Raw genomic sequence first — 16,438 nt, forward strand, 5'->3', positions numbered from 1 at the left:
GGCCGCTGTACGTATGTGTACATGCTACGTGCGCGCCTCTACTACGACATGTGCGCGCCTCTACATCGACCAGTATGTACGTACACGTTCACGACCAGAATGACAAAGCTACGTACGCTTCGACCAGGTGGGTCCCGACTGTCAGGCACTTCCTTGCTTGCGAAGATGTAGCTGGTGGGTCCTAGCAGTCAGGGGGGTGAATCATTTTTTTCCCGTAACATGGACACACTTCCTTGTGTGCGAAGATGTAGCTGGTGGGTACCAGCAGTCAGGGGGGAAACATTTTTTTCACGAAATATGGTGGCCCGTTCGGTGGGTCCCTGCTGTGAGCTGGAGGAATAATTATTTTCCACGTAATATGGAGGAACTTCCTTGCTGCGGCCGTCGACCTAGTTGTCAGCCTCTCCACGTATAGTACTCTTCTGATGGAAGTCGGTCGTTGACCACATTGACCACGCCACGCCGAGAGCACCGTGGCGGTGGACGGCGGCGTGTCCTAAGAAGGGGATGACGTGGAGACAGGGAAGACGCGACATTGGATGCCAACGTGGACAGGAGTACGAGGGTTCACAGGTTCGGCTGCAGTGTGAGGATGCCGTCGCCGCAGGGCCTGGCCAGCGGTGGGAGTGGAAGCGGGAGGTGAGGCCTCCGCGGCAGCACAGCCGGCCACGGGAGGCAAGAGCAGGCAGCACGACCAGCGCTGCTTTGGGCGGCTGGAGCAAGAAGACCAGAGGTTGAAGAATCACAATGGCCGTTGGATGGACATCGTACGGTCACTACAGCTAGAATCCTTTATATTGACTAAGTTGACAACGCCCTTGGTACGTGTCAACTTAGTAGGCCCACAAGTCAGCTTTCGAAATGGTGCGCCCCAAATGTCAGGGGGAGGAATCATTTTTTGGGCGGGTGAAGCTAGAATATCCGAGATTGAAGAAGAAGCACAACATCCGTTGGATGGACATCCAACGACCACTTCTTCTAGAACCGTGTGTTGACTATAAGTTGACAAAGCCTGGCATACACATCAACTATTTTTTAGGGGACGCGTCAACTTAGTAGGCCCACAAGTGTGTGGCAGAGAACTTATAGCCCATTTGAGATTTGTAAGAATGTACAACCCATTTTTGAATTCTAATGTTATTTACTATAGCCCATTTACAGTTTGTTAAATGTACAACCCATTTTCTAGCTAGGACATCGATTAATAATTTCAACAAATCGTTCAAAACAGAATTCAATAAAATTTTCCACATTTTGATGGGATCCGAAATATTTTTACCCCAAAATTTCTAGTCATATTAAATACAATTTCAATATAAATTTGTATTACGTAAAAATCCAACGAAACATTGCGCGCGCAATTATGAATGAAATTAAAATTTTCAAAATCCAGAAATAATATTTTATAAAGTAATTACGTGTTTCGTGATTTTTTTATAGTTACTACCTAGTTTTTATAATTACATCCCATTTATTATTTCTTAAAGCCCATTTTCTTGTTAAGCCTAATGCATCCCTCCTAGGAAAGATTTGCAGCCCAGCGGGGCGAAGAATAAAATGTTGACCTAGCCTGGGTATTCCTCAAAAAAAGTATAGCTAGGCTAGCCATTTTCAGCTTGAAAAAAATTAACATCTGGGCTGGATATCTGGCCTGGGCTAGACGAGCCACAGCCCGCCCAGTTAATACCCTGCTCTCCTCTGAAGAACAACGAAAACATCGCTCAAGAAAAACTCTGCAGTGCTCACACCTCAAAAAGGCAAATACTGCTCGAGCTGCTTGGTCCCAGCTGTTGGCCGCTCCTTGTGCAATTCTCTCATTTATTGACTACATAGGTTGACAATGGTGTGGGACCTTGATGTCAGGAAACTAGGAGGAAGCAAAAAATATCATAGTTGTATATAATAAGGAGGCACTTGCGTACGTGCGGCTATGGCCTTGGTGGGTCCCCACTGTCATCCTCTCCGAGTAAAGTCATCTCCTCATTCCTCATGTCGTTCACCATCTTGACAACGCAAGACGGCGGCGCCACGGTGAGCGCAACAACTCGAAGGACAACGGAGAGGGCCTCGCGGGCCCTATGGATGGTCTGATACAACGCCCGCTGCTCATTCGGGAAGCCAGGATCATAGGGCCACATGTCCGCGATGGCATTGTCGTTATCTTGTTCAATGGTGCTCGTTGAGGAGGCGGAGGTTGCAGCACAGGTCCTCTAGCGCTGGTACCTCTTCCGCCATTAGGGCGTCGAAGTGGGCCGCACCTGCTCTATGGTGAACACGGCATGAACCGGCTTGGACAGTGGCATCGGCTCCTGGTCGGAAGCTACGTCCATCGTCTGATTGTCGTCGCTCAGCTCGGCGAGCTCGCTGGTGAGCCAGCATGTCCGGCTGCTAGACCGACCCGCTGCCAAGCACGAGTCTGACTGCCCTGGCCCACCCAGACCGCCTCCCTCGTCTGCGCGCGCTTTCTGCCTGAAACGGTCAGCGCCGCCCGCCCCGCTTCCCGGTGCAGGCGATTGCTCCGCCTTCAAACGACACAAGTGTCGTCCGTCCATCCGTCTGCTGCCCAAATTAATGATATGCGGTTGCCAAGGCGGCTACTCTAACGCCACATGTCCATCCCTCCGCCACCCACCATTGCTATATAAACTGCTGCACCGGTCATAGCCGCAGTCAATCGCCTCCGTTCCCTTTCACCTGTCCACACCAGTACTGCCCACCATGGCTTCCTCGCGCTCCAGCGCTCTTCGGGACGGGTGGACGACGGACCACAAGGAGATGGAAGCCATTGTTGCCGTCCGCCTGGCCGGCAGGCAGCCGGAGGACGACGACATCCCAATGGAGAACATGGTAGTCGACGATCCGGCGCCAACCCCCTCCTCCGCGCCATCCTCGCCGGTGCATTGCACCATGACCATCGGCAAGGCCCGTGCCCAATACATGGACACGGTGAGGCAGAAGCGTGAGGAGCTGTTCTGGCAGGCGCAAGCCGACGTCGCCTACAACCAGAATCTCCTCTGGGAGCACCTGCAGGTGGAGGAGCAGATCGCCGCGGAGTGGGCGGAGCAGGAGGCGCTGCTCGACTCGTACCGCTCTGCCCACGAGGGCCGCCTCGAGCGCTGGCGGTACCACATGCGGGTGGCGAAAGCTGCGGCCGCCTACAAAGAGGGTGATGAAGCGGGCGAGGCGCTGTTTGGCGAGACCGAGGACGAGGCAGAGGACAATGCCGGCTCAGACGAGTCCCTGCTCTACCGAGGCCTTGCGGCGCCAACAATGAGGCAGAGAACATCGCCGGCTCCGCCGAGGCCCTGCCCTACCGACACCGAGGCGGACACCTACTCCGCCGAGGCCCCGCGGTGCCAACAACGAGGTAGAGGACACCGCCGGCTCCACCGAGGCCCCGCCCCGCCGGCACCAAGGTGGAGGCCATACTCCGCCGAGGCCCCGCCCCACCAACAAGGAGGCAGAGGACATCGCCGGCTCAAACGAGGCCCCACACTACTGGCAACGAGAGGGAGGATTTCACCTGCTCCACCGAGGCCCCACCCCGCTGCCAACGAGGCCGCGCCACACATAAAACGAGGAAGAGTAGAACACAGTAGGTCACCGCCGCTCGGGTCCAAGTAAGGCCACCGCTGCTACCCTCCGGTTGAAGCCAAGGTAGGCGGGTTTACCATTCATGGCCGGTTAGCTTCTTGGCGGCGACATGGAGTTGGTGAGCTATGTTGGAGAAGGACGCTGCTTCAGTTACTTAACTGCAGGTGCAGTTGGGTCACTGGCATGTGGGCCCAAGAGGCAGCTGGCCCACATGTAAGTGACGCAACTGCACCTACTGTTATGTCACTGAAGCTCAGTCTGCTGGAGAAGAAGCTTCTGTTCAGCTCAGCCAGACACGGGAGCTACGGTTAATTAATTATACCTCCAGCGCACCCCTTTTTAGTTGAAGAATGTAATGAAATCTGGCAGTGTATGAATGAATTTGGTTCAATTTGTTTGAATTCTTGTATCACTGGCATTGGATGAACATGCAAAACAATATGTACTAGCATTATTCCCAGGGTGATCACCTCGTTTGCAGCAGTTTCACATGTACTCCCTCCAGTCCTTTTTAGTCCGCATATAAGTTTTGTCTGAAGTCAAAGTATCTCTACTTTGATCAATCTTATAGAAAAAGTATCAACATTCACAATGTAAAATCAACTGACTTGAAATAAATCTAATATGTGAAGTAAAAAGGAACAGAGGGAGTACAAAATTTAGCATTCTTGTACATTGCAATCAACACACAGGCCTGCAATTAACTAAGAACATTAAAAACAATCGATGATTATGCGTCTGAGCGATTCACATGTCAGAGCCAATATTTACTTCGCAACTAAAGAATAAAGAAAAATCGATCGATGCTGCTAACAGCAAAGGGCGTCCCATTCGAAAATATCAAACGCATGTCTTCTTGCTAACATCAATGAGCAAAGTTTGACAAGGTTGTCCCAATCCAAAATGTCAAATGTGTGTTGTTTTGCATACATCAATGAGCAAACTTTGACAAGGTTTTCCCATTCCAAAATATCAAATGCCTACGATTGTGGAATGCGCAGGGTTTGCCATCAGTTTGGACATTGACATGGCACCTCGTGCTAAATAAACCAGCTGTTCTTTTTGTGCAGTTCCACCAAAATCAACCAAATTCATGCGTAGCTTGTATGGTTTCGCCTTTATATGTTGCAACGCCTTGAACATATCGGCACCTCCTTTCTTGTGGTGGAAATGAATGATTCGAGAATATTCGATGTATTCGTGAAGATTTTGTGCAGTACCCATTGAAATCAAGCTGAGCACCCATGTTTGCATAAATACAAAAAAGTGATTAGTATAAAGCAAATTGTATTATGAATTGAGAGTTTAAACAGTCAACCTACATGATCCATGCAGAGCACACATATAAAAAAATGGAACTCACCGGAAGGAATCGTAAAACAACATTGTACTAGCCATCACAGAAACAAAGATGGAGAACCGTGAGTCCTTCTGAGATGAAGTTAGTTTGTTCTTATGGGCAATAATGTAACCATCCTTCAACTGCTCCCTTCTTAAGAAGAGAGGCTTGGCTTCTTTATCCTTGCATAATCGAAACTCACTTCACATACTCCATATTCTTCTTCAGAGGAGGATGATCCTATTCTCCAAAGACAAGAGAACAACTAAATGCTAGCATCCCTGTTTGCTCGAAAAAAAGAAAAGGAAATATTTAAAACAACACAGATGAAGCACTTCTCAAGGACCATACCACTTTCTCATGACAGTATCTAAACAGTAGCGCAATACCAATAGAGATGACAAAGCTCAATCATATGGATGAAATCTGTGGGCAAGTACCAACCTTTGTCACGAGGCTTATTGTGTAGAGCATACAGATCAAGCACTTCTCCAGAACCATCTGTTGTTATCTACTGTGGTTGCCATGCTTACTATATACTCCTCGATTAGTTTAATGTTTCCAACATATTCTTGTGCAGTTCCACTAAAATATATGGTATTTTCAAAGAAGATCCCAGTTTGCACAAGTAGAGATAATTACATATTACACTAAGAGTGGCATCAAATCAGTGGCCAAACAATTGCTCATTCCAGCCATAGCAATAAATTAAGATGCAAAACTATATCATTACTTGTGTCATCACAGTTCCAGTGCTTCATTGCAGCACCGGGAGTTGATTTTGTTTTTCTTCTGCTTGTTCTTCCCCTTCATCACTTGGTTCAATAACAGATAAGCTTCACCTTCAATGTAAGATTTGGCATGTCAATTAGGGAGCACAAGTATAGCACTAAACAACGACGTTAATTTTCATATGAAAGTGGCACAATACAGGCCAACAGTTGTGAAATATCCTTATCTTACCTCAATGGGATATTACAGTGCACATACAGATTGGAAGTCTTGTCTCTATTTGTGCAGTTCCCTAAGATCAAGCAACATTAGCGTACCATTAGCACAACATATGAAAGCACACTGCACAATCATGTGAAAGAAGGCTAGTACTGACCTCTCATGACATGGAATTCAAACAACTCACAAGAAGAAGATCTGAACCAAATTTGCCAACACGGATAGGAAGTAAGATCTCCTCTTGTGCAGTTCCACTAAGATCAAGCAAACAAGCAACGTTGTCAGTGTGACATTTTTCTTGAACTACACAAAACACTCTTAAAACAAAAGTGTTTTGTGCAGTGCAACAAAAGGTCACAATAGCAACCAGGTTAAGTAGATAACCCTGTTTACACAGAGGTGCAAAGTAAACAACTAGTGGTCAATAACGGTGGATGACACAGAAGCCAACAAAAAGAAGCATCGAACTTATCTAAATGGGAAAGAAAGCAAGACAGTAGCATTTCTCAAATGGTGGCATTGATTAATATTAACAAAGAGATTATATTAACAATAAAATTCGTTAAACATGGAATTTGCTTTTAACTGTGGCATTGCATCAATTTTCCAGCGACATTATTAGAGGGTGTTTGTTTACAGGGAGATTTTGGTGTAGGGACAAAAAAGTCCGTGTCAGTCCCATCTAAACCAAACAGGAGGGAATTTTCGGGACTAATGAAAGAAGACCCCGAGGGAGTGTCTTTTTGGGACTTTTTCCAACAGTTGCCCCTGCCCCACATCGCAGCTTGTCTCTATTTGTTCATTACTAGGGGTCACATGGTCTTTTACCATGTCATTTAATAACCTCTAGTCCATGTTTAGTCGCTGGAACCAAGCAGGTAGGGACTAGGGAGTTTTTAACCAAACAAGGCCTTAGATTAACAACAGCTAAAGAGTTGCACAGGACAGTGGACACACCAGCACCATGTGCATCTACTAATGTGTGAAGGGGTGATGCACAGTCTGTTGCAACAAAGAACAAAAACAACCATGGAGCATATTTATGTTGGTCCTAGTTTTGTTATCTTTAGACACCTTTCCCTATGTGAGCGCAGCAAACCTAGTCCCGCTCAAACTGTACAGCCTTGTCCCACAAAACAAAAGATCAGTTTGTTACGGATGTGCGTACTATGTTTGTCATTGTTTCCCCTTTTCGACCAACATAGGTGTTGGATAGCCAGTCTGTACTAGTACTTTCCCCCTTCCTTTCCGCTTTGAACCACGTCCTATATTCATGCTATACAACTTTCCCCACTACTTTCCTGTTTGATCCAACACCTAGATTCGAGTGCAGAACCAGAAGAAGCCCACATGCAGCTAGAGAAATGCATGTGGAATAAGTAAATTATACCTTAAGGTTCTTGGGGTGTGGTACAGTGGGCGACCGGAGGCCGTTCGGCCCAACTATGTACGGCGACGAGGGAGAAGGGGTCGGAGGCCCTCCCGCACCGCCGCTGGGTGAAAGAGAACAACTACGCCGGTAGTGGATTCCCTCCCTCGCCGACAGCGGCAACGTTAATCCTCCTTCCCTTACCGGCGGACGGATCCTGCCGGCTCTTTGACCAGTAGTGAGGGGGAGAGAGAGAGGCCAACAAAGTCTTGTTTAGATTTGGAGAGGGTGAGAGAGTGTGAAGAGAGCAACTACAGGCGCTAACGCTCCAGCGGGTATATATATACTGGAGAGAGAGTGTGAAGAGTGCAAACCCTAGAAAACAAGCGCCGAGGCTGCAGCGTATACGTGATGAGGTGATTATACGGTCACTACGAGATCATATAGCTCTGTATCCATCCATTTTGACCACTCAAAGAATCCTCCTAGCACCGCCCCATTTCACTTTCTTGCTCTGTCATGTGGGGCCTACTTGTCATTGGGTGGAAGAAAGAAGTCAAACAAAAACAAAATTATGCTCAAGTGTAGTTATCGAAACCGAGACCTCAAGTTTGATGAGCAAACAGGCTAACCACCTACACCACCCCCACGTTATGTTTAACGAGACGAAAATAACCTTTAATACATTCCTACATTCGTGTGACAACCATGTCGTGTTTTTTTGCGTGGGAGTCATTGGGATTTAAATCATAATCGTGTCATGTGGCTTTGGTTGTAAGGCCTTTTGGGATTTAAAACAGTGTTGGTAGTACAGAAATAATGCAGCCTTAGTCACCTTACTTTTATCCATGTAGTACGTTGGGTCCCACTAGTCAGAGGGTGAAACAAACAAATTAATAAGAAAAATTAAAAGCGCCAGCGGTGTATCTTACCTCACATATCTCGCTACTGCCCGTGAACATTGTCCAATTGATCCCTCTGTTCGCTCACGTACTATTTCAAGTGAATCCTTATTATAACATGCACACAATTTTGGGCACTTGTATTCGACCTAAATCAGTGCGCCACCGTATCTCGTACTACTCCCTCCATCTAGGTGTAATAAGTCATGTTATAAGGTGTAGCGGGACAAAGGTGCAAGTAGATTTTTTCTTATCGAGACAAGGTGCAAGCAGATTGGAGGAGAAGGACAAGCTTGACCGGTCCTTCCTCCAATCAAAGCCCTGATTTCTATCTCTAAACGCAACAATTAATCATAACAACTAAGAGATGTCGTTTTAGCTACCATGCAGGGCCGCATATTAACCCGCATGCATCAACGCGCATTTGCGCTCCATGCATTGGGTTTCCGGGGGAGATAACAAGGCAGAGTAAGGAGCGTTTGGTTACAATACTAGGCTAGTCATAGTGGTGAGTAACTTGGACTAGTAACATGCATATGTTACTAGTCAATGTTACTACTTTCATAGTATGTAGTAACATATGGATGGTAACATGCAAGTCTTCATTAATTGAGATATAGACTCATTTTACCTCAGTGTGTGTGTGTGTATTTGTGTGTGTGTGTGTGTGTTAGACTAGTCACAATGGGGAGTAACTTAGAGTAGTAACATGCATATGTTACTACTCTATGTTACTACCTCCATAGTGGGCAGTAACATATGTATTGTGTCATGCATCACTGCATTTATTACGTTGTAGACTCATCTTTTCTTGATATGTGTGATGTTACAGTAACTAGATATGTTACCACATGCCTCCCTTTCTTCATTTATTATATGCCACATCATCTATTTTGCCTAGATAAGTGTGATGTTACCACCTATGTTACTCCCACTGTGTGTAGTCTTAGAGAGAGCGACACATCGACCTACTCCTATAGAGAGATGGTGTGTAGTGTACGATTTAGGCGCGAGAGTCGATGCATCCTCTCGTTTCTGGGCGCCTGGTCGAGACAGGCGGGATTACTGCCACGCCTGCTCCTGACCAGCCTGGCCCACCCAAAGCCCCTCCATTGCCCGCGCGCGCTTCCCGCCAAAACAGTCAGCGCCGCTCCAAAGAATCAGTGCCGCATTCATACCCGAGCAGAGCGGGCGCGACCTCTCACTGGCACCTACGTTGAAGGGAGAAGCAGATTCAAGAGTGATGGTTGCTTCGTCCGTCCAACTTACTGCTGGGTCTATGTTATTTGACGGCTCATTGGTCATTATTACTGAGGTGGTAGGAATGCTGGATGTCCCACGCTTTCGGCGAAAGGAGGTACTACTAGATTACAATTTTCTCCATTCTCAGCGAAGGAGTGCGAGAGCAGTGAAAACACGCAGGCTCAGTGATTACGTGGCCCACCTCACGCTATCACCATATTTTCTGGACACCGTGCGACACCTAAATCTTTACATAGTACAAGTATAGTACGCACTGTAATTTATCAGCAAGATAAATTTGTACAATGCTATGAAGCTTCCAACTTCTGTTTCATGTATCTTGCGTCCAAGTTGCCTGTTGCAACATTTCATCAAATACAAAGGAGACTAACATGCATGCTATTGCATCTCAATGATTGACAGATCATAGCCAATATGTACACCCTCCGTTCCAAAATAAGTGTCTCAACTTTATGCAAACTTTAGTACAAAGTTGTACTACTACTTAAGTTGACACTTATTTTGGAACAGAGACAGCTAAAGAAAAAAACGATCCATGCAGTCCCTAACCCTTGAACCTTAAACCCTAAGGCCTCCTTTGGTTTCTACGATTTTTGTAGGAATTCTATAGGACAGGATTTGCAAAGGAAAATTTTCTTTAAAGCCCTTTGATTTGTAGGAATGGATTCCTATTCCTATGTAGCACAGGAATCAATCCTTCATGTTTTGGAGGGAAAAACATTAGCCTAGACTCAATGGAAAAAATTCTATCCTATGCACCAAATGGCATCTCTTTCTCTATAGAAATTGACATGCATGTCATCTCACTTCCTATGATTTTCCTATTCCTATAAAATTGCTATCCTATGAACCAAAGAAGGCCTAACTAGGCTTTAATTTGCTGGCAACATTGGAGCTTCTAAATAAATGAAGTTTGTAACCCTTTGACCATTGGATCATTTCGTGCAGTTTCACCAAAATCGAGATGAGCATCCCTGTGGCAAAGAAATTGAAGAAGCATGATTAGAATAAGATTACTGGGACTAGTTGATGAGACATAATCATCACAAATACAGTACGTAGAAGCCTGTAGAGGTATGTGCGCGGCAAAGAAGTAGAGAAATATCCACATGGAGTGATGTGGGTAGCTGGAGCAGTGGTGCAAGCCGGTCGTAAAGGGAGTTGTACATGAGGGATATCGGGACGTAGCTCAACTAGAGGAGGGCAGCGGGAGGAGGCAACTGCCCATGTCGCGGCAGTGAGCAATGGACGAAGGCAACCTCACCGGCTTTGTGAGAGAGAACGGTGGGGACCCATGATCGGGACGTGCCGACAGTGGGTTTTCGCCGTGGGCGACGGCGACCGCATCTACACTAAAAGCATCCACCCCTTCCCAGGGGCTGTTTGGTTTGTGACTAAGGGGTTGTTTGGTTTGCGACTAAGATTGCGAAAGATTACCACAAGTAAGGTTAGGCAAGTTTGACCACCTTAGATGAGTGTCTGGTTCAAGCCACACTAGGGCCCCACATGATATACACACAAAAAGTGTGGCAAGATTGCCTTAGGCTAGCTCTCATTTTGAACAACTAACCTTCATCAAGTTTGGCAACATTGTATGGCAAAGTGTGGCATTGCTAGGCCTAAAACCAAATGTCCCCTAACTTTGCCAAAGATTGCCACACCTAAGGTTAGGCAAGTTTGACCAACTTAAGTGAGTGTTTGGTTCAAGCCACACCTTAGGCAAGCCACACTTGGACCCCACATGGCATACACACAAAAATTGTGGATAGATTCCCTTAGGCTTGCCAACTTGTGGCTCTCATTTTGATGAACTAACCTTAGTCAAGTTTGGCAAAAATGTGTGGCAACGTGTGGCAATGCTAGTCCTAAAACTAAACAACCCGATCCGTCGGGATGTTAGAGATGTGGCAACAGTCGTTTTGTGCAAGTGAGTGTGAACACTGAAGGGAGAAACCCCAGCAAGCAACCGTGTAGGCTCATCCTGCCTACTAAAGGACATATATTCCAAACAATATGATAATCTCTCTAAGCAAGGTAGGGACAAGGAGTAAACGGAAGGAGTAGTAAAATTTTCTCCTCGTCCTGCGAGCCACCGCGTGCATGGGCGAGGGAGTGGGCGTAAAGGCGTACTAGTAAGCAAGCTTAACCTCATCCTATGAGCCACCACGCCCATGGGCGTACTAGTAAGCAAGCTTCTCCTCGTTCTGCGAGTTGACGGGACACATCAAAAGTACTCCAGTGTATAGAGCCTTGCCTCTAAGGTAGGCCCCACATGGTTTGCCTCTTTTTTAACATAACGCCTTAAGTCGCAATTTGTTTGTTCACCCGTGGTAGACGACCCTCCATCAAGTGGACAACCAGTACACGTGTCAAATTACCACATGGGCTGCCTTTTCGTACAGAAATGAGCTCCACCGTGTACCCGCGCGGGTGTGGTTGGGAATGAGACGGGAGTACGTGCGCCGTGCGTGCACCTCTTCTCTTCATGCACGTCGCCCACCTACGTGGGTGTGTGTGAGAGAGATACAAACCTAGACAGATGGCGTGTGCGTTCATGAGTGTTTTTTGTTTTGGGGGGTGTTGATTTCATTAATGTATTTGTGGGAATATGTGTTGATGGCATCTCAAACAAAAATTTGCATGCAATGTGTGTGAAATAGAGGCATATCCATATCATATAGAGAGGGCCAGAGGGGGCGATCCACAAGAAGAGAGGGAGGGATGATAGATGTCGATAGAGTCGAAGAGAGGATCAAGCGGGTGGGTGCGAGATGGATAAAGAGAGCCATCGAAATTGTGTGTGTGCAAGTCAAAGATATAGGGCGACTGACCTACCAGAATGTCAGAGGGCACAGGGCAAGTTTCTGTGTGGTAGGGAGACATGACTAGAGCGCTCGATGTATCGGTGTGTGTCTGGGGGTGGGGGGATGGGGGAGGCAGAGTCCTAACTAAAGAGGTAGAACGACTCGTATATGTGTTGAGAAGGAGAGACCCAACTATGTGTTGAGGGAGATGGGTCGACATCCATACATAACTGAAGGACGGGAAATAGGTTGGGACAAAGAGAGAGAGAGAGAGAGAGAGAGGAGAGAGAGAGGGAGGGAGAGGGGTAGAGTGCTGGATGGGTGATGGAGTTTCTTCTCGAAGATGGTGAGAGAGGCCTACTACATAAATTGAGGGTAGAACTGCAATATTATCAATTAGAGCGGGGATGTGTTTCTCTGTGTGCCTGCGCATCATAGATCTGTCGGGACGCATGCATGGATGATGAAGGGGAACAATGTGTTTGCTAAGCAAACCTAACTAGATCGGTAGAGTAATTGTTATTTGTCGAAAGAAGGGAGAGACAAAACTAATGAGGTAGATCGATCGACGCTTGGGGGAAACGAGTTATAAGGACCTAGCTAGCTATATGTATAGTGGGAGATCGGTCGGTGTACATCCATTTGATAGAGGCAAATAAGGCCCATCGAGACGGATAGATAGAGAGAATGGAGCTAGTAGGTGGTGCGAGAGGCCGAGCTACTTGCTAGATAGGGGGAGGAGTGTGCGGTTGAGAGATCGATGAAAAGAGGGGCGAGAGTTTACACGTGTGTGGGATCATATGAGAGACACGAGGCATGGACACATAAAGGAGGAGATGGAAGGTGCGTGTGTATGTATGTTGTAGGCAGACGCTGGAGAGGTTTATCGATCGGTGTGTGTCGGAAAGGAGTTGTGAAGACTGTGGGAGAACGACTTAAATAAAAAAATGAATGTGTGCGATGGAGATAATGCTGAGGGAGGGGGAGGGCAAGGAGGGCGTGTGCATGCACGAGAGAAAGTTAGTGCTAGCTACAAAGGTTAGAGGATCGTGTGGGTGTAATAGAGTAACAAATATCATAATTTGATATGAAAGTGGATTCATATATTTGAATAGGAGATCACAGTGTTATAAACATATGCATGCATGAATATAGCGGTGATATGCGTGTTCTGGTTTTGCACATGTTATACCATAATGTGATAATGCATGGCGTTTGCAACTCACAACTAAATGTCGAACAATCTAAACCATACTATATATCGAAGAATCTCACATTTTATTTGAATTTGTGATAATGTGTGGTGTTTGCAGCTTACATCTAAATATTGAACAATCTAAACAATACTATATATCGAACAATCTCACATTTTATTTGAATTTGTGGTAATGTGTGGTGTTTGCCACTCACATCTAAATACTTGTAGGCGTAGGGGGCGGGGCACCATACATTATGTGATAAACACATTATACATATGAGACATTGTTTAGATTATGAATATCTAGCTAGAGCTTGAAATGTACTGTGATTTGAAATCAACATAAAGTGGATTCAAAAAATCGAGTTCGAGTTCATATAGACACATAGTTCATATCTAACTCGAGAGTAATCATGTGGTGTGCTGTGAAGATAATACACAGACGATGGTTTTACTTGACAATAATGATGATTGTAGATCTTATTAAAATAGAGAAATGAATTCAAATGGTTTGACTTCACAAAAATCAATATTGTAGATCTTATTCAAATAGAGAAACAAATTCAAATTTTGTTCATATTGAAGCGGTAGTATATATGTTTGGAATGCACTAAAACATTCATTTGAGTAGAAGGTGGCATGCATTATACACGTAGAGAAATATTTTAATTGAACATAACATGAATTCAAAGTTTTGAATTCCATTTGTAGTGCAAATTGATTTGGTACAATACATAGGACTAGACTCTCTTGTGTGACGTGAATTGATTTTTTTTGTTTTTTCGTCGACGGAAGTGCCAATTGATTTGGTACAGTACACGTTGGGCTTGTCCAGAAATTTCAACCCGCGCCTTGTTACCCCGAAATATTTAAGATATATCTTTGTCTCGCTGTGCTCCGACAACTCCCTCCATCTCAACCCGCGCCTTGCTATTCCAAAATTACAACGTGCGCGAAAACACCCACCTCATGTGAAATCTCGACGCGTGCAATGCCCGTGGTACCCCTGAACCGAAAGAACCGCCTAGCTCAAATTGGTGGGGGTACTTTCGTAACTTACCCCACATTTCAGACAAGCGCGTACCTAAGCCATGGTTCCCCACTCCCATCCCATCTGCCCACCCATTCGTACACCAAGTCCGCGAAAACCCGCAAAGCCCCACACCCTTCTCCGTCCGCCACCCAGTCGGAGCCTCTTCCCCGACAACGTCGTCCACAGCAACACCTCGACGTCCATCATCCACCGTACCGGATGAGGATCCGTCGTCGATCTTGTCGTCCCACCGGTTCAGACACCCCGTCCTCCACCTCCAAGTAGCTTCCTCGATGTTCCCCTCGTCTTTTGCGCCACCTCCATTCCCACACCGTCGTCTTCACCTACACCACCGGAAGAGCATCATCATCACCGTTTCCTCGGATGAAGCTGAGGACTAATCGGCGCCACCAAAGAGGTTGTACACTAATCGTCGCATTTTCTTCCTGATTCGATATCATGGTGCTGCCGATGCTCAGTCCCGAGCCAACACAGCGTGGCTCCATCCACGGCGACGTCGCCAGCCACTTCCTCCATGGTGTCGCTCCCTCGACGTCCACATCAGTAGGAGCTGTTGCTGCTTTAGCTCTCGCTCGCGCTGCTGCTCTGCTCTTTACTCTCGGTCCCCTGCTTGGTCTGCTCTTTCTATTGCTCTTGCTCTTGCTCGCGCTCCTGCTCTCGCTCTTGCTCTTGCTTGCGATGGTGCTCCAATTTAGCTACACTTCAGTCGACTGAATCGACTTTTGGGTCAGTCGATTTTCAGGGGGTGAGGGGGGGGGTCTTGCCGGAGTTAAGAAAGAACCAGCCGGAGCGGGGAGGGGGGCTTGCTGGAGAGGTACCCCACTATCTATCTTAGGGTTCACGGTGGGGCGGTGGTCCCTGGCGGTGGTGGGGCTGTGGCATGGGGATCGTCGGAGAAAAAGCTCGGCAAGGGGGGGCTAGAGGGATGGCCGAGGCGGCGGCAGACCGATGGTGGGGAGTGGTTTCGGGGCGGGCCGGGTGGCGCACCACCGGCCGCGGGCGGCGGAGGGCGGCTGTTTGGTCGGTGGTGGCCGGCGGCTCTGGGGGTGGAGGTTGAAGTTGAACTGCAGGCCCTTGATTTTGTATCCAACGGCTAGAAAATTGGCTGACCAGAGATGAAAAATTCAGTCGACCGGCTCTCACACGCACTGCTACCTTCTGCTGCTACTGCTTTTCTGCTACTAGCTAGTGCGTTCAGTTTCGATAGTAAAATTCAGTTTCAACAGTAAAATTCGTTCTCGACAGCAAAATTCAGTTTTGACAGTTAAGTTCAGTTTCGACAGTTCAGTTCGGACATGAGCGGCTGATGTATTTTACATCTAGCACTTTGTGGTTATGTATTTTACGTCATCTATTGGAGATGCTATTAGAATTCCACTCAGGTTAACGTTGCCTCTCCTGTCCTGCTTCAGCCTCGGCGTCGTACAACTCACCGGAGCTGCTCCAACGACGAAACCCTCCATCACAGTGGAGTAGTACCCCACGCTCCATCTCATGATGCCTAAGATCTTCTTCCCTTCCTCTGATAGCAAAGTCATCCGGATCATCCTCACCAACGAACCCAATCGTACTGACATCGACATGGCTTCGCCAAAGAGGTTGTACACTTGTTGCATCTCTTTTTTACTCTACATGTTATATATATATATATATATTGTCCATTGAGCACACGCAGTAACGTGAAATACGACTAGTTTCTCCTACTATATGACAAGCAGTGAGGTACCAGGCAACTTAGCTATCCGTGATGGACTCTCTTGAACGCCATCATTATTTATCTCTGCATGTTTGAGATGTGCATTTGTCGATGGGCCTGGGAGTTGAGCTATTAGGGCAGTGGCCTGGGTCCAAAGTAGTAGAAGTAGGCAAGTAGCACAAAAACATTTTTTGAGTGTAGCTTTTCCTTGCTCAAGCCTTCCTACTAGAATCGCCGGTGCTTGAAAGGAAAAGTGAAGGAAAAACAT

This window comes from Triticum urartu, chromosome 6, assembly GCF_003073215.2.
Source record: "Triticum urartu cultivar G1812 chromosome 6, Tu2.1, whole genome shotgun sequence".
Lineage (NCBI taxonomy): Eukaryota > Viridiplantae > Streptophyta > Magnoliopsida > Poales > Poaceae > Triticum > Triticum urartu.